Source organism: Grus americana, chromosome 2, assembly GCF_028858705.1.
Source record: "Grus americana isolate bGruAme1 chromosome 2, bGruAme1.mat, whole genome shotgun sequence".
NCBI lineage: Eukaryota > Metazoa > Chordata > Aves > Gruiformes > Gruidae > Grus > Grus americana.
Genome location: NC_072853.1, coordinates 118,173,974 through 118,198,722, shown reverse-complemented (window position 1 = coordinate 118,198,722; position 24,749 = coordinate 118,173,974). Strand labels below are relative to the sequence as shown.

Below are 24,749 nucleotides of genomic sequence, written 5' to 3'. Positions count from 1 at the left end.
ATGTTGGTAGTTGTACTACGTGGTAGACAGGATAAAATCCATGGTATAAATGAATATACCTGGCAAGTTTTTGAAAAGCGCCGGGAGCGAATTCGAACTCGGGTAATGAAAGCAGACTTGAAGTGAAATTGAGCTGATTGTCCTTACTGTTTGCCTTGTTTAGTTTGCATTGATACTCTATAGTGTGCTTTAATGGGTGTACAGCTGATCTACTAAAACCTCAAGATACCCTAGAGAAATACTCCTCCTGTGTAAGTGAAATATAAAAAGACAGTTTGAGAAGTGTAGGCACAGCTAATCAGGCTAGTAGAAGAAATGTAAAGAATAGCAGTCCACTTTTGATACTGCATTTGTTGTAAATAACTAAAATGGCATAACTTCAGTATTTAGATGCTGATATGACTACCGGGTTTTCCTTGTATTAATTGTCAGTGTTATAATGCAGGCTTGTATGCTGCTTATTTCTTAGTTAATTTCTCTTAGGAAATGAATCTGAGCCATTATTATAAATTACTTGTAAATGCTATTTCAGTCTGATTAGATTTATAACAAAATGGATCCTGTGGACAGAATTTTGCATAAATAAAAGCATTTCTCTCAGTCTTTTGCTTTTCTGCCTGCTATCTTGTAGTAGTAGTTCCTAAAACAGTTGGATCCAGAAGCTGCAGTTAACTCTGTGCTTCAGGAGGTCATACAGAAGAAACATGGAAGGTTTTTCCTGATTATTATTACTATTTTTAAAAATGTTGAACTTCTAGGTTTCTCGTTACATGACCTGTATCTTCATGTGTAGGCAAACATATTTTTAAATACGCATACAGTTTTGTTAGTGGCTCCTTTTCATACACCCACATTCACTACCTGCCACGAAAGTGCCTGGGTTTAAAGGGAGTACTGGAGAATGATGGCCACGTACCTGGGGAAGGGGGTGCTGGTTACCCTTCTGGCTCTTGTTTTGCTCAACTTTACTCGTTTAACCTCTGTATTCCTCAGTGTCCTCATCTGGAAGGAAATACTCTTTTTTTTTTTTTTTTTTTGTACTTATATTCCTTCCCTAAATGTGTTTTTTCTCTTCAATTAGAGGTGGTGGTATTTTAGAATCTTTTATAATAAACGGGCACTATAGGAGTATGCACTTTGCCTGCATTCTGCTAATATTGGGAGATACAGTCAAGTTATGGTACCTTCAAAATTTAGCTCAGTTATTATTTGTGCGCAGTTCTTCAATCCACAGCAAATATAAAAACACTCACTTTCCTGTTGCTGCTGTTACTATCTACTCTCTGTGTTGGGTATTACTGCCTTTATTTAGTGATTCTTTTACAGACAAATCATGCGATAACGTGTTTCTGGTAGTTTTAGCAGGTGATAATGTTGAAGAATTTGAACAGGTACAAGATAAACGGAATTTGAAAAATAACGTCACCATATGTTTAAAAAAAAAAAGTCACAACCATGTTAAAACTTAAGAGTTTCAGTACCTGAGGCAAAGCTTGAAAAAATTGATAGGTTTCTTTCAACTGGCTTATTTTATATCCTAAGCCTAGAAATACATACTTATGTGTAGCACATATTCAGGGTTAGCCCTTGCTGGGATAGATTTTCAAATAATGTTTGGGGTTTTTTTATAAACCTGATGATCTGTACAAGTAAAAAGAATGCATCCACAAATGCCAGATTTAAGAGCTGTACATAGCTTTCATTTAAGTAGGTTGGTTTTTATTTTGGACGTCAAAGTTTAATAGGCAAAACCTTTTGAGGGGGAAACTTTTGAAAAAGTTACAAAGTAGACAGGACCAGTTTTGTTATAGTCATGTGAATTCCCCTCTTGTGCATTTATCTTCACTTTGTGTAGAGTGTAAAAGGTCATCCCCCTTTAATAAACAATAACTATTTATAATTCTGTTCAATGTTTAAAAAATACTATTTTCCTCATACAGCTGTGATTCTAAAATAATTACTATTTAAAATAATCATTTATGTGTTTTATTGTTAGAATGTAAATATTTTTCTAAACAGCTTTGTAAGTATATACTGAAAATGTATGATATTGTAATGATTGTGTAGATATACATAAGAATTGAATCACCTTTTTACATCTATGAACTTTTGTAACTTTTATCTTGAGACTCTTACTTTGCACTACAATCTGTTATTTCTCACTTGACAGGGGTTTTCTGGAGGCTGGCATACGAAGTGACTTAAACCCAGACGTGGTCTCGTTTGCTGGGCTCTGTATGTGTGAGGGATCCTGGCCTTTAGCTTTAAAGTTTCCACTGACTTCTGTGGCATCACAGTTTCACTCTTGGATCATCACTGAAACTTATGTACCAAGATAACCAGTTCTCAGTGTCACTGTCTTGTACATGTAGGAGCTGCTTAAATCAGTGGCTTTTGGATAAAAATATAATTCTGCTTTCTTCTTATTAAAGCACTTACTAGTTCTCGTAACCGCTCCATGCCATTAATTTTAGGCTTATTTACAGTCTTTTTAGTGCTGTTGTAGGCGCATTTTGAGGAGTAATTTTAATTGTTGCACAACCAGTACCCTCCTTTGTGCATCCCCTGTTTCCCTGCTTTATCCAAGGAGGTACCAGCCATGGATGAGCAGCTGGGACAAGTGTGTTAATTGCTTTTCCAGTTGTGTTCCCAACATAAAAAAAAAGGGTTTAATTTAAAACAGGAGTTATCCTTTCTCTTTTCCAGCTGCCCTGGAGCATTGTTCCTCTCCTGGTCTCCCAAGTTTTCTCTTAGTGGAAATTTTACAGTTTTCTGCTTGCTACAGCTAGCTCTAGCCAGTCTTTCTCTTTTTGTTTTTTAGGAACACCCTGTTTCTCTGCACTTGAGTTCCTTTGAATTTTTTGATATTTCTGATATCATGAGACTACCCATTTCCTATGTCTCTGTGAACCAGGGAACACCCCTAGGCCTGTTCAGTCTTCCCTGTCTGTGTAACAGCAGCTTCCCTGTTATACAGAGTTCTTTGTTTGCTTCTTTAATAGTTTCTTATGTGTTTTAAGTTTTGCAAAAAACAGATGGCTAGAGGCATAAAGTCCAAAGACAGATTTGGTAATAAAATAAGCCTGTGGTAGCAGTAAAACATTAACGTATTTAGCATTAATTTGCTCTTTGAAAGGTACGATTGCTTGATAAAACCTTTTATATCAGCTGGTTGAGCCAAAAGACAATGTTTTTCTACTATGGTGAAGTATAGATTGAGTTACAGATTGTTGTGTTGGTTTTCTGATTGTCCGATGAGAACGTATATCCGTTGAGCAATTAAAAATACACTTGCATTCAGTAGATTTATACGTAGATGGAGTCAGAAGCATAAATTGTCTTCCATGTGTGTCACTTTTTTTAGTCTGCATGCGTGTTTCTTTAACACTTAATGCTGCAAAAAACTTAGGTCTAATCTGCGCAAACGGTTGCGAGTATTTTAGTGTTATGCGTGTCTGTCAGTAGTTACGGGACATCACTACCCATTTGTCCTCAGTAGGGTGAAACTCAGCTGCCATCACCTTCCACAGAACCATGTGAAAACTGCAGTCACCGTTCAGTGACTCGTTTTGCCTTGTTTTCCTCGTGCCCAGTTTTCTTGTGTATATATACACAAACATATGTGTACAGCAGTACTGCACTGCAACTAAGTTTTTGGATTCACTGTGGTCATGAGTAGTAGTATAGAGCTAAGATAGAAGGAAGAAATAAAAATGATTAGGTTAAATTTAACCAGATAAACTGATGGTATTTCTGGTTCTTAAAAATCACATGTACACACCAGTTACATACATGCGTGATACGGTGTTTGCCAAAAAAAGAAAAAAATCAGTATCGTAATATAACTGTTCATTAAAAATGAAGGGCCCTAGTCAGGTTGTTTTGTTTCTTTGTTTTCTAAAGATAGTCAGTCAAAGGCTTTGAAGTATCACATAAATATTTGGTGATTTCACGAAACTGGGGCAACAAGAAGTCTCCACAAACATGCATTTTGGGAGAGAAAGAGGTCTGTAAGTTTTAAGGTACACCTTGAGATCAGACTTCCCAAAGAGAGAGTCCATCGATGAAAAGCATATTGACTCCCTTCAGTTCCTATAGAATCTCCTAAAGGTCCAAGAAAACAAAAACGTGGTAGGGCTTTTTACCATCCCCACTTCACATCTGGAACCAATAATCTATAATATAGGAGCAAACCCAGAAACAATCAAAGAAAGCTCCAACCTGAGATACTCTCCTGGGATGTAATTTTGAGTTTGGAACATACTCAGAGAAGTGCTTGGCAGAGGAACTAAAGACCATTGAAAGAAGTTTTATGTTGTGTCTCTTGAAACAGAAATAAATTTAATGTACTTAAATTATCCCTTCAGACCTCAGGCTCTGTATTACTATATAATTCTTTTCTTTTTTGTTTTCTCCCCCCACCCCCTGAATTGCCAGAGATTCCAACTAGGTATATGAAATTTGTTCTTGCACAGTACTGGTTCATGGTCTTGGATCAATATAAATATTTAACATATTAAGTCAACAGGCCTTTTTTTGAAAGAGATTATAAAAACTGAAGAAGTGGATGTAAAAGAAAATTATGCAGACATTTTTACTTTCAGAGAATTTGAAAAAGTGGTTTAAACGCTTTGTCATATTTTGGTTAGTTTTGTCAGGTCACTCGTGCAAACCGTTTAGCGTATGGACTTAAATGAGAAGAGCTTTGATTTCAGTAGAAGGCGGCAGAGTATATTCAGTATAGAGGAAGGTAAGCTGACCATGAGGCCCCTAGCAGGGTGTATAATACATGGGTGGAATTACAGCCAAGCAGCCACACAGGACTGGTGTGGGAGGGTTGGAACAGTAGCTTTGCCAATCACAACTTCAGCTGAAATACTGCTAATTCTGCTGTGGCAAGGAGTCAGCGCAGTCTGATATTTGAATCAATTGTTACAAGATATTAAATGTTCGCATATTGAGAAAATTACTTCCACTGAAATTGAAACGGGTTTCTCGTATTGCATTTGAACCCTTGACAACCCAAATAAAACGGCTATCCAGAAGTTAAACATTTGAGAGATCTTTCTTATGGTATAGAGGGTAATAGTAAGGTATCTGATAATGAAGGGAAAGAATATCCTCTAGAGGAGGTCTTCTAGTTGTGTGTGCAGTACCAGCAGTATGCGAGCCATCTGACAGTGCTCTGTGAATGATGCTTGGACAGCTAAGCATTTTGTCCTTCTCCAGCGAGTAGCCTATTAGTTGTTATGATGCCAGTGGTGGTAACCCCAAAAATACGGGAACTGCCTCTCATAATTGTCCCTGAGACTTCATGCTTCAGGAGTTTTTATACTGAGAATCCCTTTGAGGAAAAAAGTCTTACAAATTGTTTTAAAAGACTGATTCTACCCTGCCTAATTGAGTATCTGTAAAAGTTATATTGTGCAGATGTGCCTAGAGTTTACAGCCAAGATCAAAGGTTTATTAAACTCTTCCCTCTTTAGTCCCACACACTGAAAAAAGGGTCCTTTGCATTGAACAGGTATAGGTGGGAGGCAGCTGGAGAGATAGAGGCAGAGATCCATGTCCATGCAGCCAAACAGATCATGGGACACAGATGCATTTGTTGCATCACTTTTTTTATTTTTTATGAAGGTAAGTCGCATTCTTTCTTAACAGGGAATGAGAAGGTATTTCCCGATTAATGTATGTCTTCAAATTCGTACCTTTATTATGATATTGATGAACTTAAACTTAGTTAATTGATTTGTGGAAAGTTACAGGAGTAAGAACACATTTGAAACTCTTGTTTTCGTGTTTTCCAGTTTGGTTTTTAATACTGCCCAGCATTGTCAGTTGTCTTAGTTCTGTATATCATAAGGTGGCAAGAGTATTTTTAGGCAGCCATGTAAATTGCAAACTAACATGTCCCATTTATGCACGTGCAGTGTACTAAAATGTCAGATACTTCATTTCTTAGACTGTCCTAAGTATGAAAATGACAATATGCCGGAGCCTGCAGAACAATAATATTCTTGTCATACTCTGATTGTAGCCAGAACATGAGAGGTACAAGATTTTTGGATGGAAGCCGAGATAGCCAAGAATTGAGTCAATCCTCATAAGGATGAGAACTCATCATGGCACTCTGGTCTCACCAGCTTCAAGCAGCATGGATCAGAATGGCACATGGCAGACAGAATGTTTACAAGTGTTGGGCTTCTCCTTCACTGTTGGTTTTAAAACCATCACTGAAAAGATCCATCATTGCCTTTCTTCTGCCATGGCTATCCTTTCTTTGATTTTATAAAATTGGTGACAAGCCACTTGCAGTGAAAGAAGCTTGATTCTGTAAATGTTTGTGGATAGGTAGGTAAATATTTTGGGACATGTTGATTTTCTAAAAGTAAAAGTCTTATTGGTCAAAGCAAGCACATTTGAGAGAGATGTTGGTTTTGGTAGACAAGTATGACTAGAACAGGTTTCATTTAGCTGGCACGCCCAACGAATCCTGCCCTGTGGTTTCATTCTGAGTCATCAAGCAACCAGTATGGATGCTGGAGGCTGGTTAGTCTGTCTCAGTATTTTTCTACTCTGTCAGTGTCTTGGCATTTTGATTTCGTGAGGTCTAGATGTTTCCCAGAACAAAAGTTTCCAAGAAAGGAGAAAGACACTTGGAACCTGACAGTTGAAATTTGGGCAGTTCTATCAGATAATATCTTTTAGGAGACCATTAATCTTTCAAATTCTAACCTTTTTGGTTGAATAATGAAAAACGTGATATTAGGCATAAATTAACATGCTGGCAATTACATTTGGCAGCATTTGCACCTGTCTTTGGCTACAGTCATATACGAAGGTAAAGAGCCTCAGACCTTTTATTCTTAGATCTCCAGTTAGACTGGAGGCAGGCTAAAACTTGTCTGGATTTAAGATGGTAATGATGCAGATAAGGATTGGGAAAAGTCAGATGAAGAAAGAAAACGAAAGAGAGCAGTAAACTCCATCTCTATTCCTTGTTCTTCAAATACACTTCTGAAAGAAAATCAGGTCTTGCTTAGCCTTTTGTGACTTTGAAATTTGAAGTTTCAGAAGGCAATAGTGTGTTTGGTTTTTTGGTAGGAGAAGACAGACAAGGGAAGACTCTTCCAGTGGCTAGAACTTTCCTTTATTTAATAATTGTGTGTGTACATGGGTGGGAGACTTCGGGTTGGGGGAGGAACTTCAAAACTTAAATATAAAGGCAAAGCTCTTGGAGAAAGAAATGGGGAGGGGTTGGGGGGTTATTGGTTTTGGTGTTTTTTTGGTGGTGGTCTTTTGGTGTTTTTTTGTGGTGTGTGTGTGGGTTTTTTGTTCGTTTTTGGTGGTGGTGGTGGTTTGGTTTTTTTTTTTGTGAGAATGATCTCCAAAGCTAGAAATCGTAACTATTAGTATTCACAATTGTTGTAGTGGTACTCAAAGGATTGGTCAGGTCCCACTAATGTAACTATTGTGCAGTCTTAGGCTTTGTCTATACTGAGAAGATGAAAAGGAGATGGGAAAGTAATAAACATGCAAACTGAATAAACAACATAGAGCAGCAAATGTGGTAAGAGTTGCAAGATAATGTCTTTTCATGTGGCTCACAAGGGTGGTTTAGGCCGTAGACCTTCTGCCTGTCTCCTGGGGATAAGGAAAAAGGGAACATTGCTTCCCTTTAGATTGAATTTGTCCATCTTCAGAACTCATTAGTAGTATTATTTTTGGTATCGTATTATTGTAGACCGAAGAATTTCCCTTTGACCAGAAAAGATCTTACTATGACCCGTTAAGGAAAATGTAAGGCCTTTAAGATGGCTAAGAGACACAAGTCTTTTCTTGGCTGGCTGCATTGTAAATGGGAACACGATAAAAGGGGATCTAACTGTGTTGGTGTTAATGCGCGTTGGACTTCCCCTACCAAAGTAATGCATAAAATGGATAGTGGATTTGCCTGGATGGTATTTTAAATGTGTATTATCCTAATACTCGTTGCTCTTAGCTCTTTTTAAATACCAAGTTCACTGTGGACTAAAATAATTAGAACATACAGAAGTGATAATATTCCTCCTCCTTTTTCTTGCCCTATTTCCCTGTATCTTTTCCTTTCTTTTCCTTCCTCATTTTTGAAACAAACAAGGAGATTAAGTACCAAAACTCCATTAATACAACATTGCAGTTGAGAACAAAATTGTCAGGATGGCTGCTTACAGTTCCACAGCAGTCATAACTCGGCAAAATTGCACATATGTATTAAGACATAAAACATAAAATATAGCAATACAGATTATTCTTTATAACACATTATGCATGCTGTGGGAACCATCACTTTGAAAATCTTGACTTCTGTGGTTTTAAAATCTCTTTTGAAATGTAACATTAATGTAGCTTTTCCTTTTGCATGTAAATTTTTTTTCTATGCCCACTGGTGATAAAAATCAGATCACGAATGCCATCTTGGTATCCCTGTGAACTCTGCATAGCAACTAGTCCTCCTTCATTTAATGTTTTTGCAGTGAAAACTGATACAAGAAGAAATAAATTACAGCACGCAGTGAAATGAAAAGTGTAAACCAGTGAGTTCCCGTTACAGCCACATTACATCTCAGTAAGTTCTAAATGATCTCTGATAGATGTTTTTAGAAAAACAGATTAAAATATTATTTTTTTGGCTTACGTAAAGGGATACTTAAATTACCTTTCTGTTCTGCTGACGGTTAAGTGCTGTATCATTTTGCAGTCTAGCCAGCCTTTGGTTCCTGTACTGCTGTACAGTTCCTGTGCCAAGGCTACATCATGTAGATGTCTGGGGGTTACTAAAACCCTGAACTGGGAGGATGTAAACTCGCAGTGATTGCTGAAGCTAACATCACCAAGCTGCTGTGGCAGCATAGCAAGCCTTGGTCTGTCCTCTAATCCAGTGGTGGGACTCATGGGCTGTTGTCATCTCCATCTAGCCTACTTCCAGTCTCATTCATCCTTTATCCTGTTTGATTTGGTTCTGATGTTTGAATGTTTTAGCTGTCAACCAAATGAAGACTTTCATAGGAAACTTACAGAGCCAGGAAGATTGACCTGAAACTGGTCATGTAAGGGTCTGATTATTTCTGCTCAGTTGAAGAAAATAGCTCTGTTTTCAGTGTCAGCATTACTGTCATGCTTCAGGTTTTCTACCATCATCCTCTTCTTAGGTCTCCCATTGAAATCAAGAGGAGCTGGTATGAAGCAGCAGGATAGTTTGTAATCAACAGCAGGGTATTGCATTTACAATGATTTTGTTTAATTTGCTATAATTGGAGTTGAAGTGCAGAAGTCCTGTTTAGTTCTTATGATAAGAAGCTGGAATTTTCATAAGTGTCTGTAATATTTTGGTGTCCAACTTTCCTTGGAGGTTAATGAATGTTTAAGAGTCTGTATTGTACTACATTTTGAGCAACTGCAGTTTAACATTGATTAACAGAATGCTGATAGGATGTTTACAGTTCTAATAGAGATTTGGTTTTGTCTCTCAACACATATAACACATTCTTGTCTTATTTTGGCTGGTGGACTTGTTTCCTGTGTTATGGTAGCTCCAAGGGGCTCCTGTCAAAATTTAACGTGGAGGATGCTGGATAAACACAGATTAAAAAGTATGTCCATCATCTAACAGGATGCAATCCATTTCATTTTGTAATTCTAGTTAAAATGACAAATTAGACTTTAAAATCATGGCGTTATCTGAAATATTTGAAAAGCAGCTGCAGCTTTTCATGGTTTCAGAAGCATTATCTTTGCAGCTGCTGATAATCTTGCATTGGTGTTGGAAGATGTACTGCAAGACAGTAGCTCTGACAGCCACAACTTCAAGACTCCTTGCTTATAGGTCAAGATGAGGTTGACTGTTAATAAAACCAAGTATTTTTATTGTCATAGGAGGGAAGTCCTAACTTGTATGTTTGTTTTCTATGAGCTGGCTGTCTAACTTGACAGCTCTCTTCAGGAGAACCAAGACTCAGAAGAGGGATAGAAAGAAGAGAGAAATATTACAGTTCTTTGGGGTTTTATCTATTTAGCTGTTGTCCTACACAAAAAGTATCCCTTAGGTGTAACACTTAGTGAGATCATAGGCCCTGGGTAGGTTCAGATCTCCAGGTACGTGGGAGTTTCCAAGGATCAGGGCTTTTCTGGCACAGTTCTCAACTTGAAACAAACCGAGCTTTGCTGGTGGTGTTTTGTTGAGCCTTTAATATATTGGACTGCATGGTGCAGTTCCATGAGTTGCTGGTGGGCCTGTTCTTGGTCCTTCTGAAATTATAGAAATTTCCTAAAGATAAGTTCCCTAGATATTTAGAGGACAACCTATACTGTGCCCACAAGTTTTCTGATTCATGACAGCTATGGACCTACTTAAAAGTATTTTACAGCACTGAACTTACTACTAGATACTTTACTTTTTGAGGTAGGCAACAGTTTTACTAACTTTCTGTTGCACTCTTAGGGGAAGAAAATGAAACTTCTCAGGTTATTCTATGTTGTACATGCATATAAAAGCCAATGCTCATACGTAAGAGCTGTGAAAAATCACCTATGCAACATAGAAACCTGGGCAATAGCAAAAGGAAAAAAAACTTCAGCCCAGTTAATCCTATTCAGCACAAAGAAATCCAGCTGACATTCTGGAAGTCTGAATTTTAAGAAGAAGATAGAGAACATTGCTCAGAGATAAAACTATTTTAATTGAAGTATTTTGGAAAGTAAGGAAATTTGCTAAGGCAGCTAAAGCTAATTTCAAATATTTTGTTATAAAATAATTTTTCAAGTCCTCCCTTAAATTCTTTTTAAGATAGTACCATAACTTTCATACTGGCAAGTGATTACTCATTCACAAAGAGGAATTTCTTAGGGTAAGAAAAGTTTTGGTATTTTAGACTGGGATTTTTTCATTCCTGTAATGGAGTGAAATATTTCACTCAATCATACGGATTTGTTTGCAAGTCATGCATTATTGAAAGTCCCAGTGATTATCCAGGAGAGTTGCTAGTGTATGATTATTCACGCTTGCTCCTGCTCATATCTGCTAAAACTCGAAATATCTGTAAGTTTGTTATATATAGGTGCCGACTATAAGCAAGTCCCTGGGTGTTTTAACCACGTTTTGAAATGGAGTGTATTTACGTAGGGGTTTTGTGGGTTGGTTTGGGTTTGGGGGGTTTTTTTGGCGTTGTTTTGTGGTGGGTTTTTTGTTTTGGTTTTTTATTACTAGTACTTACAAACCAAATTTCATAATTTTGTGTGATTTAGAGACATTGTAGCACTTATAATACTGTTTGTGGAATAAACATATATATTATATATATGTTTGCTTTATTCTTCCCTATGAAACTGCAATTCTCTCTTTCCCTCTTCTCAGTATTTGAAATTGTACAGTAGATACAGGTTTTTAATCAGTATTCGATCAGAAGATTTGTTTTGCTATACAGTGTGTCATAAATTAAGCAAAACATACAGTAAACTAGTTTTACTTTTTTGTCTTTTGCAGAAAGCTCTCAGGCAGATAACTTTTAATGTCAGGAGAAAAGACAAGGGCATAAATTCTTGCCATTGCACTTTGACATGTTACAATAAAACATGTGAAGGCTAAGGTCTTTTTTGTTAGGCAGGGTGATTTGCAAGAAGGATCGCAGTTCCTCAGAAGTGGACTTAGTGACAGGAGTGGTTATTGACTTGCCCTTTCTCATAGTTGTGTCATGTTTCATCAGCCTTTGAAAATCTTGAAGCTATCAAAATAAATCCTGAGGCTCAAATAGCATAACATTACATATTAACAAGTATTGACCAAACAGATTTTATGCTGTACTTGAAATGATGGTTTCAGTTCTCACAAGGGGAAGGTCAGCCTAGACTCAAAATATGATTAAATAAGTGAAAAATACTTCTTTAACAGGTGGAATTTTTTTTAAATGTTTAGAGGAAAAAAAATTAAAATCACTGGATTATGTGGCTGAATACCACAAAGATATTCATAACCAGCCAATAGGAAATTTTAGTTAAAGAATTTAGGGCAACTGAAGTTCCAAAGTACTCATTAAATTCTGAAATCTTAGAGGTACCTTCTTGAATTTTTTATGAAAGTATTTTGGTTTTTGGAAGACTATTAAATGAAGGTCCCGTTTAACAGTCTTGTTTAAGATCCAGGCTGGGAGCCAAGCCTGGAAATACATCTTTACTTTAAAGAATCTGTAGCATAGAGCTGTCTTTGATATACATCAATTTGTCGTAGTCAGTAAAGTACCACCACCTCCTTTTTTCTTCTTCAAATTTCATAAAATATATTCTCCTCTACTGTTTTAGTGTTGTGCTTTATAATCATATTTTTGTTTACTCTCTGATACTGAGCACAGCAATGAAAAAATGTGATGATATGGCCATTCTGCAATGGAAATCGAATATATTACAGACTATAGAACTTCAGTCCCACACTTCTCTCCTGTAATTTAAATCTTCATATTTTTAGATCATTGATGTAGTTAGTGGTTTCTAGTGCCAAGTAAGACAGATCGTTTCACAGCAGGTAAACACAATTTTGGTTATTATAGAAGCTTTCCTAAAATCATATTTGAACTTGTAGAGACTTCAATCTGTATAACAAGATTTAAAGTACTCAAAAACCCCTCACTGTTTTTCTGATTGGGTTTTTTTAATGTCCTTTTTGATTAAATATATACATTTTTCTAGTTTAAATTTAATAGGACATGTTCCTTAGAGATATTGGCTCGAAGATTTGATTTCTGCTGTGTGTTCATTGCTCTCTTTTATTAATTTGTGTGTCATGAAGCTTTCTGGCTGGGCATATGTGGAGTGGCCAATTACATTTTTAACAAAACTGCTTAGCTCTCTCCCATACATATGTCATAATTTTTTCCCTGAAAAACACAAACAGACATAGAAACACTGTTTCTGCCTTTTGTTTTGTTCACAATATCGCATGGAGCCTGGAATTACCTACTGGAAAAGGCAAAACATAATGCAGGAACCGCAGGGTATCTGGCAAGGCATTTTCAGAGGCTAAAGCTACAAATCTGTGAACTGGCACTGGCAGTTCTGTAAACCTGGGTTTCTGCTTTTTCTCTCTATTGTAACTGCTTTTGAAGAGGATTTCTTCCTCTCGCTGGCCGTTAAGGTGACAGTACAAAATAACCTGATTGGTATTTTATAGCTGGATTTTTTTGTTTGTTTCTTCAGGAATTGATTGCGATGTCTAGCATATCGTACTGATGCTGCCAACGAGGATATGGGAGGTATATCAGTACATATCTTAAGATGGGTTTTAACATAGGGGGAGAATCTCTAACAATATTTTTAGAGATGGCAAGGGAATTGACAAAAGATATAAACATTGATTTCTTTGTTATCTCTACAAGTGAGCATAAGCCGAGGATATCTGGCACTTAAGTGCTGGGAGCATTGCACAGAAATGTGTAATGGTTTCATTGGCTTTTATAACATGCGTTTAATCAGTAGGCATTTTGACTTCTAATTTATGCTTATAATTGGCATTTTTCTTCATTTTCTTTTGAAACCATGGCAATATAGAGCATTGAATACAATCCGTAGTGAGGTTAAGGCTTCTTTTTGTAATGTGTGGTATTTAATACTTAACTGCGTTGCCTGAGATGAGCCAAAATGGGACCAACAAAATGAGATTAATGTATTTACAGAAAATACAAATACACCTTTATTAAAATGTAAAGATATGTAAAATAAGTACATAAAATATACATTTTTATATAAATGTATAGATATAAATATCTATTATATGTGCTTATAAATTCTCGGTAGTGTTAGGAGAGTAAGATAATGTCTCTGTCTTAATTTTCTTTTTCTCTAGAAGGGCTTAAAAATGAGAAAACAGGGGGATGTGAATCTATAGTCATTCTCAGGAGATTCAAAGTTAAAAACAAGGGGAATCTCCAGATTTGCTTGAAAATTGCCAAAATCTTGTCTATACCTCTTGCAAGATTTTAGACAGAATAGTAGTGTCTAGCAAAATACTTGATGCCTTACTTGATGAGATTTTTGTCTACGTAAACTGTTCTCACTGGACGTTGCTCTCCTAGATCTATTAATATCCAAAAGAAGTCATCAGCTCAGCATTTGTATTCCTGTATATTTTCTGATAAACACAATCAAGAAGAAATTTTAGGAGTGGTCTTATGTTGATAAAGACAAATTAATGAAATAATATATTAAAATAATAAAATAATCTTGTATTGGGAACTCTCAAAGGGTCTAGCTTTTGCCTTTTGTAGAGCAGACTATCCAAATTGGTTGGAATGTGGGCTTGGAAAACTTACTCTGCATTAAAACAAGCTTGATACCAATCATCTTTGAATATGGAGAGTATAGTTGCACAGTTTCTGAACAGCAAAGTTAAATGGGGGGGAAATATCCCATCATGTGTGGTGGGGGTGGTTGTTGTTATGTTTTTTAAACCTTATATAGATTTACAGCTTTTTTTTTTTTTTTTTTCCACCCTCTGGAAAGAAGAATTTTTCTTTAGCCGCAGGCTAGTTTTGTTTCAGAAAATGATATTAGTACAAATAGGAATAGCTACTATGTTTAATTCCAGTAATCAACAGATACTTTTGGATGGAAATAATATATTTTTTTATCTCTCTCAGTTCTTATGTGAAAGCTTTTTGCTGTTTTGCAGTCAGTTTTTGTCCGCTAAGGCAATTCTAGTGGATAACGCAGGTCTTGTTTCATCAGCATAATGCTCCTTTGCTGTTAGCAATTATTTTCTTTCAGGATTTGCCAATTAAGCTAGCACTAGTGAAAATGCACCTAATTTGTCAAGAAATGGCAGGATGAAATATAGGGGCCATTATATAAGTTGGGAAAGAGAAGAATCAGGAAAAGCATATGTGATACTTGGTCTGTTCCTGCAGCATTTTCATTGTGGTTATGCCTTCATCCACTGGTGATGATGGAAGAAGTATAAAGCAATTGGTCATAACTTAGGATGTGGATGACCCATAAGTATTATGTATTTTTTAAAAAAAAAAAAATTGCTTTGAGAGAGGCTGCCCAGAAAGTTTTGTGTAAAAACTATGTTAGTAGTGTACAAAAGTGCTTGCTTTTCTTTGTTGAGGTGTTGTTTCTTTTTTTTTTTTTTCTTCCTCCCCCTTCTTGGAATCCACTGGTTTGTGTTTGGCACAATTGGTTATTAGTGAATGAGACATGATGGCTTAGCTGGCCGCAGACTTGGAGTGCTCAGGTTTTCTAGTAAAGTCCTTAAGCTTTAGGAAGAACTGAGTAAAGAAATAGATTAAGTTGACCTTATAGTTCCTGTGTGTAAAGCAAAATGGACTTTATCAGTGGTTACCTGAGAGGATAGAAAGGTCAAAGAGAAGGCATTGAAGGAAGACAAGAGTAGGGATAGCTTGACTTGGAGAAACAAAAAATGTTTCAAGAACTCCTGCATTAAACTAATATATACTTCAAATTAAAATGAATGTAAGCTATGTATTATTTCAGATTTCATTATGTGTAATAGCATATCGTGGTGTACCACAAATGGCTTGAATTTTCTCACCTAGACTGTTCTGGATACCTTAGTCCCACCGCTTCGGTCTGTGACAGCTCCCAGGCTCTGCAGTAGCTCTGATTGCCCTCAGCCCAACTGAGACTCCTCTGCAGGGAACCCACGCTCATTTATGCTGTGTTGTTGATCACTGTATCATACTGAAATGTTGATATGCCTTCTGGGATATTCTTATGATACTTACTGTCTTTAAACTGGTTTTAGTGTTCCTGAAAACAGAGCTCCTCTAGTGTATTCACCACTGTGCATCAATGGGTGGAGGAGTGTCTGTCTGCATAGAGTGCAGTCCTGGTGGAGGAAGAATGTGAGAGAGATCTAAGGAAATGTTGAAGCAGACCATCAATCGATAAAAGTTAGACTAGATGTAGATTGTAACGGAAATAGCATATATATGTTTAACTGTCGATTAAAAGGAATTGGCTTCTTTAAACCTAACAGCAAGTAATGAGGTGACGTACAGTTATTTCCCACAGGAAGAGAGAACTATCAAGAAATCAGGAAAGCTATTTAAAGAACAACTATTTGCACAAGAAGAAAAATGTACAAAGTATTTGATGTATACAATGGGGTAATGGAGAAAGTGTCCTGCCAAGGCAGTGAGATTCTGGAACATCCTTACAGTAAGATTACTAGAGCATCCTCCCTAGACCCCGTCTAAGCTTAAAATAAAGCTGATCAGTCTATATAAGGGACTTTATGATACAATTATTTTTGATAGCTGAGAAATAGACCTATTATGTGGGAAGATGAGTTTGGGTCCCCCTTTCCCTTTCTATTTGCCTATGTTGGCTATTGTTTTCCTGATAGGATTTGAGGGAAATGACTTTTGTGTATTGAAAGGATAGCCGGGAACCACTGTGTCTCTGTGTTTGGAGTCACGGGACCTGTGCTGTTTTCCACCACCTAACAGTCAGACTAGTTAGTTTAATGACTTTGATTTTAGGAAAATTTGTCAGGTTTATGTCTAGGAATGAGATACAAATTGGTGTATGTGTTTGAAATGCATGAGGCGGTGTTGAAGGCTGAGCTAAAGCAAACAACTCATTCCAAGCATGCCGATTTGTACATCTGATTAGCTTGTTAAAAGTTTGGGTGTTACTCTGTTCTTAGTAAACTTACATGACTGACATTTATTAGCCCGACCACTCAAAGCTTCCTATCGTTTCATGCTGATCCTGGGAGACTTCAAATGGTCATCGTGACAGATAAAAGAGCATTTTTTTGGAGCCTTTTTTAAGCGTTAAAACAAAACAGGCTTTCCCGATAGGCCATCTATATTTATTTTCCTGGGTAAAGCATCTAGCTTTGCAGAAATATAACAAGCTAGAGGGAACATCATCGTTACTATGTGGTTGAAGATGATGACATTGACATGAGGTCCTCTGACAGGGGATTATAGTGGAAAATATTGGCGGTAATTCATTAGGAACAAGAGCATCCCTTGGAAAAAAGGAATCAAGTGTAAACAACAAAAAAATTGCTTTGTTTCTGTTTTGTGGGGGGTTTTTTTGTTGGTTTTTTTTGTTGTTGTTGTTATTACACTGTTCTCATCTCTGCTGTAATTTGCAAATACTGGATTTTGTGTACAGGTTGGGAGGAAAGCCAGTGCTATTCCAAGACAGAGGTTTCAAGTGAGGTACTGCTCCTCGTATCATCTAGTCACCTCTTAAAAGACAAGCTGTTGTTGTGTAGGATCTGAAATCTGATCCAATGTATTTGTCTGCCCCGTTTTCATCAAATTTGACCACTGTTGCCACTGATGGTTGGTTATTTGCTGGCCTGCTTAAGGTGGGTCAGTGGCCTCTGCGCTGTTGCTTGTACACAGATGCTCATGTTTCTGTAACTCCTTGGAAAAAAAAAAATTGCATCTGCTGACAGTCTCTGCTAAAGTGCCAACAGTAAATGAATCTAAATAACCTTTGACCCGCAAAGGTCTGTGGCATGTAGGAACAGAAGATGCAGGCAGTCACTATGTCTGTTTTTGTAGTGATGATGGAGACGAGACAAAATGAAGGCAAGAGGAGGTGGCGAAAAAAATAGGCTTCAAATGTTTCCTTCAAAAATATTTTTTCCCCTTGTTTTTTAAGGTTTAGTCTTCAGTCTTTTAACAACCAGTGAGCTTTAGGATTCCACGTGTTTCACAGCCTTAATTTTTCTTGTATTTTAATACTTTTTTCCATACTAAAGCATTTTGATGTGAGAGCTGGCATGGATCATTATCCTGCTATGCTAATACACAGCAGCAAACTTGGCTTCCAAGTGTGTATGTGTATTTCTGTGGAAAAACAGTGAGAAGGAGCACACAATACTACCTGTCTGATGATGTAGGTCCTTCTATTTGGTTTGCATGGCAAAGTTTTGGTAGCGGGAGAGAGGGCTACAGGGGTGGCTTCTGTGAGAAGCTGCCAGAAGCTTCCCCCACGTCCGATACAGCCAGTGCCAGCCGGCTCCAACACATACCCACTGCTGGCCAAGGCTGAGCCCATCAGCAATGGTGTAGTGCCTCTGGGGTAACAGAGTTAAGAAGGGGGGGAGGGAGGAAGCTGCTGGGGGAACAACAGCCAGAGAGAGGAGTGAGAAGATGTGAGGGAACAGCTCTGCAGACACCAAGGTCAGTGCAGAAGGAGGGGCAGGAGGTGCTCCAGGCACCAGAGCAGAGATTCCCCTGCAGCCCCTGGAGAAGACCATGGTGAGGCAGGCTGTCCCCCTGCAGCCCATGGAGGTTGATGGTGGAGCAGATATCCACCTGCAGCCCACTGTGGAGGACCCCATGCCAGAACAAGTGGAGGCACCCAAAGGAGGCTGTGACCCTGTGGGAAGCCCATGCTGGAGCAGGTTTGCTGGCAGGACTTGTGACCCCGTGGGGGACCCACTCTGGAGCAGTCTGCTCCTGAAGGTCTGCGCCCTGTGGGAGGGACCCACGCTGGAGTAGTTCGTGAAGAACTGCAGCCTGTGGGAAGGACTCATGTTGGAGAAGTTGGTGGAGGACTGTCTCCTGTGGGAGGGACCCCACGCTGGAGCCAGGGAACGATGAGAGAAGTCCTCCCCCTGAGGAGGAAGGAGCGGCAGAGACAACGTGTGATGAACCGACCACAACCCCCATTCCCCGTCCCCCTGTGCTGCTTGGAAGGGGAGGAGGGAGAGAAATCGAGGGTGAAGTTGAGCCTGGGAAGAAGGGGGGGTGGGGGGAGGTGGTTTTTTGAGACTTGTTTTTATTTCTCATTACCCCACTCTAATTTGATTGGCAATATATTAATTTTCCCAAGTCAAGTTCGGTTTGCCCGTGATGGGTGACTGATCTCTCCCTGTCCTTATCTCGACCCAGGAGCCTTTTGTTACACCTTCTCTCCCCTGCCCAGCTGAGGAGAGGGTGCCAGAGTGGCTTTGGGGGGCACCTGGTGTCCAGCAGGATCAGCCCTATTGTTTTTTTGAACAATAGATTTTATATCATGAAGATTTTATTTGAAGCCACCACAGAGAGTTGAAACCTTTGTTTTCAATGTGAAACTGAGATTTTCATAGATTTGCTTCATGGTAGGAACTGGAATATTTAAGTAAATGTGAAATAACAGGAAGTTTATGCTTTAAGCCATGAGAGTTTGGCAACATTGAGGGCTGTGTGTACTGATAATCTTAAGATAATGCCGTAGTCCATTTCCAGTGGTTTCTAGGAATCTGATGAGTGAGTAGGCAATAGTGAGTCAAAGCTATCTTTATACATATGGATAAGGGATATATCGCATAGCGGAAGTCGTGACTGACATCTCTGCTTCCAGCTCATGGGCTCATACCTGTGAGCCATTCATGCGAGCAGAGAATCACTATGGGATGAGAAGAATCCTGACGTATAGGTACCACTGACATCAGCCGATTTTCAGTTACAGGAGCCGTTCAGGCTCAAACGATTATACCTCTATGCTTAGCAGCTTTTTGGAGAAAAAAAACTTGGGTTTCACTCTGGCAGGTTTCAATCCTGCTGCCTGCTGCTGCCTGCTCTTGGTTAAGAGTATGCTGTTTGGCATTAAAGTCCGCTCCTCTTCACTTCTGAGAGAGGACATGTTAATGCTTACTGGGAGCATAAGGATCTCAGAATTCCTGCTTCAGTATGTGATACCTTTGAGACCATCAGAACACTTCCTGATACGTAATATAGAAAGGGCTTGCTCTCCTGAGGTGGGCTGTTAGGGTTTTGTCAGATGTGTCTGTTTAATTTCAGTTGACAGTCAGCTATCAGATGTTCATTTAGGAGGGCTTTCTAATGCTTTTGCTCATTTTTTTTATTCTGTGCTTTTTTGACAGCTGCTCTTCTGGGTATAGTTTTTAAACTCTTGCGTTAAATTGTGTATTCCTTCCCACAAACTTTTCTTGGAATCTGCGTGGTATGCATTGCATGAAGGTATATGACCATGGGCATCTTCTTCCATCCCTGTCTCTTTGAGCCAGAGCTGGCAGTAGCTGCTCAAGCTCAGTAGTACCCTCAGCTTCTAAAATGAAAATCCTGTTAATAAAGCAAGCAATTTAAGGGAAGGAAAAAAAAAAAACCCAAAAAACAAAAAACCAAACCAGCATTTCCATTCCACAGTGTATGCTGATCAGCTGGTGCTTACAAATTCTGTACAAACAGGTTATATTTCCCTTAAAGTGGTTCTACAAATGGCTTGGTGGGCACCCATGTTTTCTGTTTCATTGTGGTGTGCAAGTTTCAAGTTTCTTTAAGGAATTAGAGGTTGAAATTTTGCTGCAGGCTCTTGCAGACCACTTCTAAGATCCTGGCACCCCTACGAAATATTGCTCGCTTGCGAATGAAGAAGGTGTGTTTTGCCTAGCAACGAGCTTTGCGGTTTTTACCTGAGGATCAAAAACACAAGTGCATTTATTCAGCCTTTTGCATCACTTTGGTACTGAAGATTTTGACAGTCAAATCATCGCTGACATTTCTGTTGATGTGCAAGAAAGAGAATAATCCAGTATGTTTTTCCATAGCAGTGCTGTCACTGCAGGACTGACAATAGAAAAAAGTGCATTCATCAGTGAATAACCAGATATCATGGAAACGTGTGGAAGAGAGATGTATTTTCAATCAAAATGTCTCACTCTTAATGGCTATTTTCTGAGTGATTCCTTTTTGCTATTTATACTCTCCCCGAAGTATTTTATAGAAACCTGAGTTCCTTTGACAACCCACCCAAACAACCAGAAGTGTATTTTACGTATTGTAGTATGTAAATGATTAGTCATCACTTGTAAATTGCCTGATGGAGGAGGAGGAGGAGAAAATTTATATTGAGGGAAGGTGAAGAGCTTGATTGTGACTGCTATATGTTGAGTTCTTGACTTTTTTTTTTCTCCCCCCAAAAGATAATTATGAAGGATTTATTTTAAACAAATAATCCTAAGAAACACTGTCAGCAGGTTTGAAAAATGGTAGCTGCACACCGTAAGCTTATTTTCTACTTGGTTATGTTTTCTTGGGGAAATTTATAGGGGGTTTTTGTTGTTTTGCTGTAAGATTCTATGGTCTTCTTATACATTGCCGATGAAAAATGATGTTTGCGTTGGAGATCTTAAGTGTAACAATATGAGGAACTCTGGTTTATGAAGAAATATGTCTTTGGTAAAGCATGATAAGATTATGTTGAGCATCCGTGGCACAAGACCAGAAATGCTGTTTGTTGGAGTCTTGGCAAATCTCTTCACTTGCTGGATGTGATACCCTTTGTTTGGTTGGTTTGTTGTCTGGTTTTTGTTTTGCTCTGTTTGTTTGTCTTATGAATAGTTAATTCACAACACATGGTAACAGTGAAGAATCCTGAAATAATTTTTTTCTGTCCTGATTTTGGTACAGCTGTCTATTTTTCAGTTAGTTTTGGAGGTTTTTGATTACAATGGTCTATCTTCTGGCTGGCTGTTTTCCAGGTGAAACTAATGTACTGTATTTCCTTGGGGTTTTTGGTTTGTGATTGGTTTTAGTTGATTTTTTTTTCCCCTCTATCTCTTTGAAAAGTGTGAGAGAATGGGTTAATGGAAGGGTTAAAGGTTTTTAAGTCAGTGGTTTATTCACTCTTTTCTCTCTGAGTATTGGCTCCATGAAATACATTTGCATGTGCTTCAGTGCTTAGGCATAATTTTCCATATTGTTCCTTTGCCACTCCCATCATGATCCTATAAGTATGTTTGTCAATGAGATAAAATTTCCAACAATGTCCAGCGAGAAATACCAAAAAGCGAGTGGGAAGATGTACTTTGTATTACTCTGTACAAATTATTAAGTGATTTCAGGAAAAGAAATATTTTCATGTATATATACCACTACAGTGGTAGTTTATAGAACTGCCTGCTGGTCTCCTCTGTGCGCCTGAGCTCCTGGAGAGAGCAGGACTTGATTTTTGTGAAAGGCTGAATTATGTTTCTGGCACATGAAATTCAGCTCTCTTAACGTGGTGAGTTCCAGTGCGCTGCCACATACCGTACAGCAATTGTAACCATGCACAATTTAAAATATGCCTTAGAAACAAGGAGTCTAATATCAGTGTGAGATGAATTTCGGCTTTTTTCTTTTTTTTCTCTCAAGTAGAACAATATGTTTCCTCCTATTTGCTGTTTTTGTGTATTTGCTCTAATTTCTCAAGGCTTGCACATGAATCACAGTTGAAACAGAGGTGCCTGCTGTATCAAGACAGTCGGCACACAGCCATGGCTCGTAAATCAGTCTCACTCATCCCAAAATTCTCCTTTTCTGTCAGATCAGCTATTCAGCTGGCAAACGCAATCCTAATGAACAGCATAGATTGCTTTGCTGAGGCAACTCTTTCTTCAGGTTTATTTTCCGAACCATAACCCGGAGATCTCCTTTTTCCTCCTCACGCAGTGCCGCAAAAGAAAGTTTTTCTGGTGGCCGTTGTTCAGGGAATAGGATTTCTTCCTTCTCCTCCTCCCATTCTTGATCATTTAAACTTTTATTCAGCTTATTAAATGAACATCTCAATTCACTACCCCGGCAAAGCAGGTCGCTTTCTAAAAGCACCCACCTAGCTTCTTTTTCACTAGCGTTTGACTATTGAAATTTTAATTGGAGCAGAAGCTGTAGTTAAAAAGCAGGCAAGTCCTTTTTCCTCATACCCTCATTGATTTCTGTTGAAGCAAACAGATGAGCTTATATATAAATATGTATATATGCTTTTTTTAATGAAAAGTGCTGGAATTCACTAAAAAAGGTTAAAATTGAAGTGAGTAATCTTCAGTGCATAATGCAATTGTTAATTTTAGCTCCTTGCGTAGGAGCTGTTATGACTTGAACAGCCGGCTCTAGCCTTCATTAGAGAAGAAGCAGTCAGTTTTGAGACAGGTGGAGCTGGATCAAGCTGTGAAAGTGATTTGCTTGAAGCTGGTCATTAGTGTTAGAAATCTGGTCCTATCTCTTGCCTCCTTACCTTGTACCATGATTGTTACCGTTGTTGTTATTTACTTTTCGTCTTTTTCCAGGTTGACTATGATCCGTCAAACTCTCTGAAGGACCAGCATGGAGATTGGCGCTCTGAACTGTTAATGGGGACATGGGACTCACGTTGTCATTGATCATTTGTGTGGACTTAACCAGCGAAGAGCAACAGAAGACACTAGAAAGACAGTGGGAATTATAGCAGTTTTTCAGGTAAATGGCTGCTTCTGAGTGTAATCGTGGTTGTGAACACGGTGTAAGCATGTAGATGAGCTGCGGGGTAATCTGCCCATAAAGAACTCATGCATGCATGTGCATTTCTTGATGAAAATCCTTAACAAATTAAGGCTTATTTAACAGACCAGTTTCAGGTCTTGCCATTCATCGTGTTTTGAATTTTTAGCAAAGCGGTTCAAGTTTCATTTGTAACTGCAGAATAGCCAACACCATGGGACTTCATGGGGAGGGTGGTGGGAGGAAGGAGAACAACTTGAAGTTTGACTTGGCTTACTGTGGGCTAATTTGTGAGCTTCATATTCCAGTCAGGTTATTTATGAACTGTGTGGCTTCATTTCTTCTCCAATGGGAAGAATATGTAGGAAAGGTTTTATTATTTTATTTGCTTACAGTGTCAAAACAAAAGCAAAAATTGGAAGAAGTTTTTAAAACTCAGTATGTCTTATTTTTTGACTAAAACATAGCTTTAAAAAAAAAAGGTAAGTGATATCAGATCTGTTGAACGTTAATTTTAAGCTGTAAAAAGAAACATGGCAAAGTGTGGTTTTGCTTAATAGTCACTGTTTCATTGTCGAGAATTGGCAAGGTATTGCAAAAGACCCTTTCTCAAATAACTCCCTTTCTCAACCGCAGTTGTTTTTCCTGAAGATACTTCTTGAGCCAAATGGATGGGGAAAGAAAAGTTAAATTATTCATGAGTCTCATTTGACAATTGATCAGTGGGGGAGGCTTCAAGAGGGAGCTGGGGGGGAGAGAGAGAGAGAAAAAGAGAGAAAATAATAATAGGCTTTAACTTTGAAAAGCCTTTAAAGCTTCTGTACAACAACCCATTGTGAGCTGAGAGAAAATGCAGTTCAGTTAAGATATCTTCATTAGAAATACCTGCCAAGGGCTTCCTGTAGGATTTTCATAGTGCTGGAGAGTGACATGGGGTTTGGGAAGAGGCTTAGGATTTTAATAATGGAGCTGTCAGTTTGATGCCTGAAAACGTTGACCCTGAGAGCTTTATTGCCAAATTCAGATTTCATATTTTTATTGAATTATTACCTCTTCAAATTTTTTTTTAAACTGGTAGTGAGCACCATGGGCTTCTGCTATGTAGAAGAACCATGGTTGAGTGCTAAAAACAGTGCTGTTGCTCATGCTTGGTTTTTATTTGTTTGCTTTGTTTGTTTGACTCTTCTTTTTTTTTTTTTTTTTTTTTTTAAAAAGAGGAAAAAAAAAAGGGGAGGGGAGCACTGAGATGCCGGAGACCTGGAAGTCTGAGTGGTTCCTTCCTGCCTGGTGCCGCTGAGCTCTGTAGCGGAGGGTCCCTCGCCATCCCTGCCTGCACCTTGGCAGTCCTGGGGCTGGGCTGGGGTCACAGCACCTTACCTTAAATCCGCTGTCCCCCAAGACTGTTTAGATCGGAGCTCTGCTTGTTTAACCTGGCACGATTCTTCTGTTATCCAATGTTGTTGATTCCGTACGTCTCTTCAGCAGGGACAT

General features: G+C 38.4%; 1 protein-coding gene across 18 annotated transcripts in view; it reads left to right on the top strand.

The window, feature by feature from the left end:
* ARPP21 (cAMP regulated phosphoprotein 21) overlaps positions 1 to 24,749 on the top strand; it is a 332,344-nt gene that overhangs the window by 195,512 nt on the left and 112,083 nt on the right. For 17 of the 18 annotated variants that reach the window (XM_054814943.1, XM_054814937.1, XM_054814931.1 and 14 more), the window contains exon 2: positions 23,069 to 23,237. The gene's annotated coding sequence lies outside the window, so the exon portion shown is untranslated. Of the gene's footprint in view, positions 1 to 22,946; positions 22,983 to 23,068; positions 23,238 to 24,749 lie in introns of those variants that run through there. The other variant, XM_054814935.1, reaches the window with a different exon arrangement.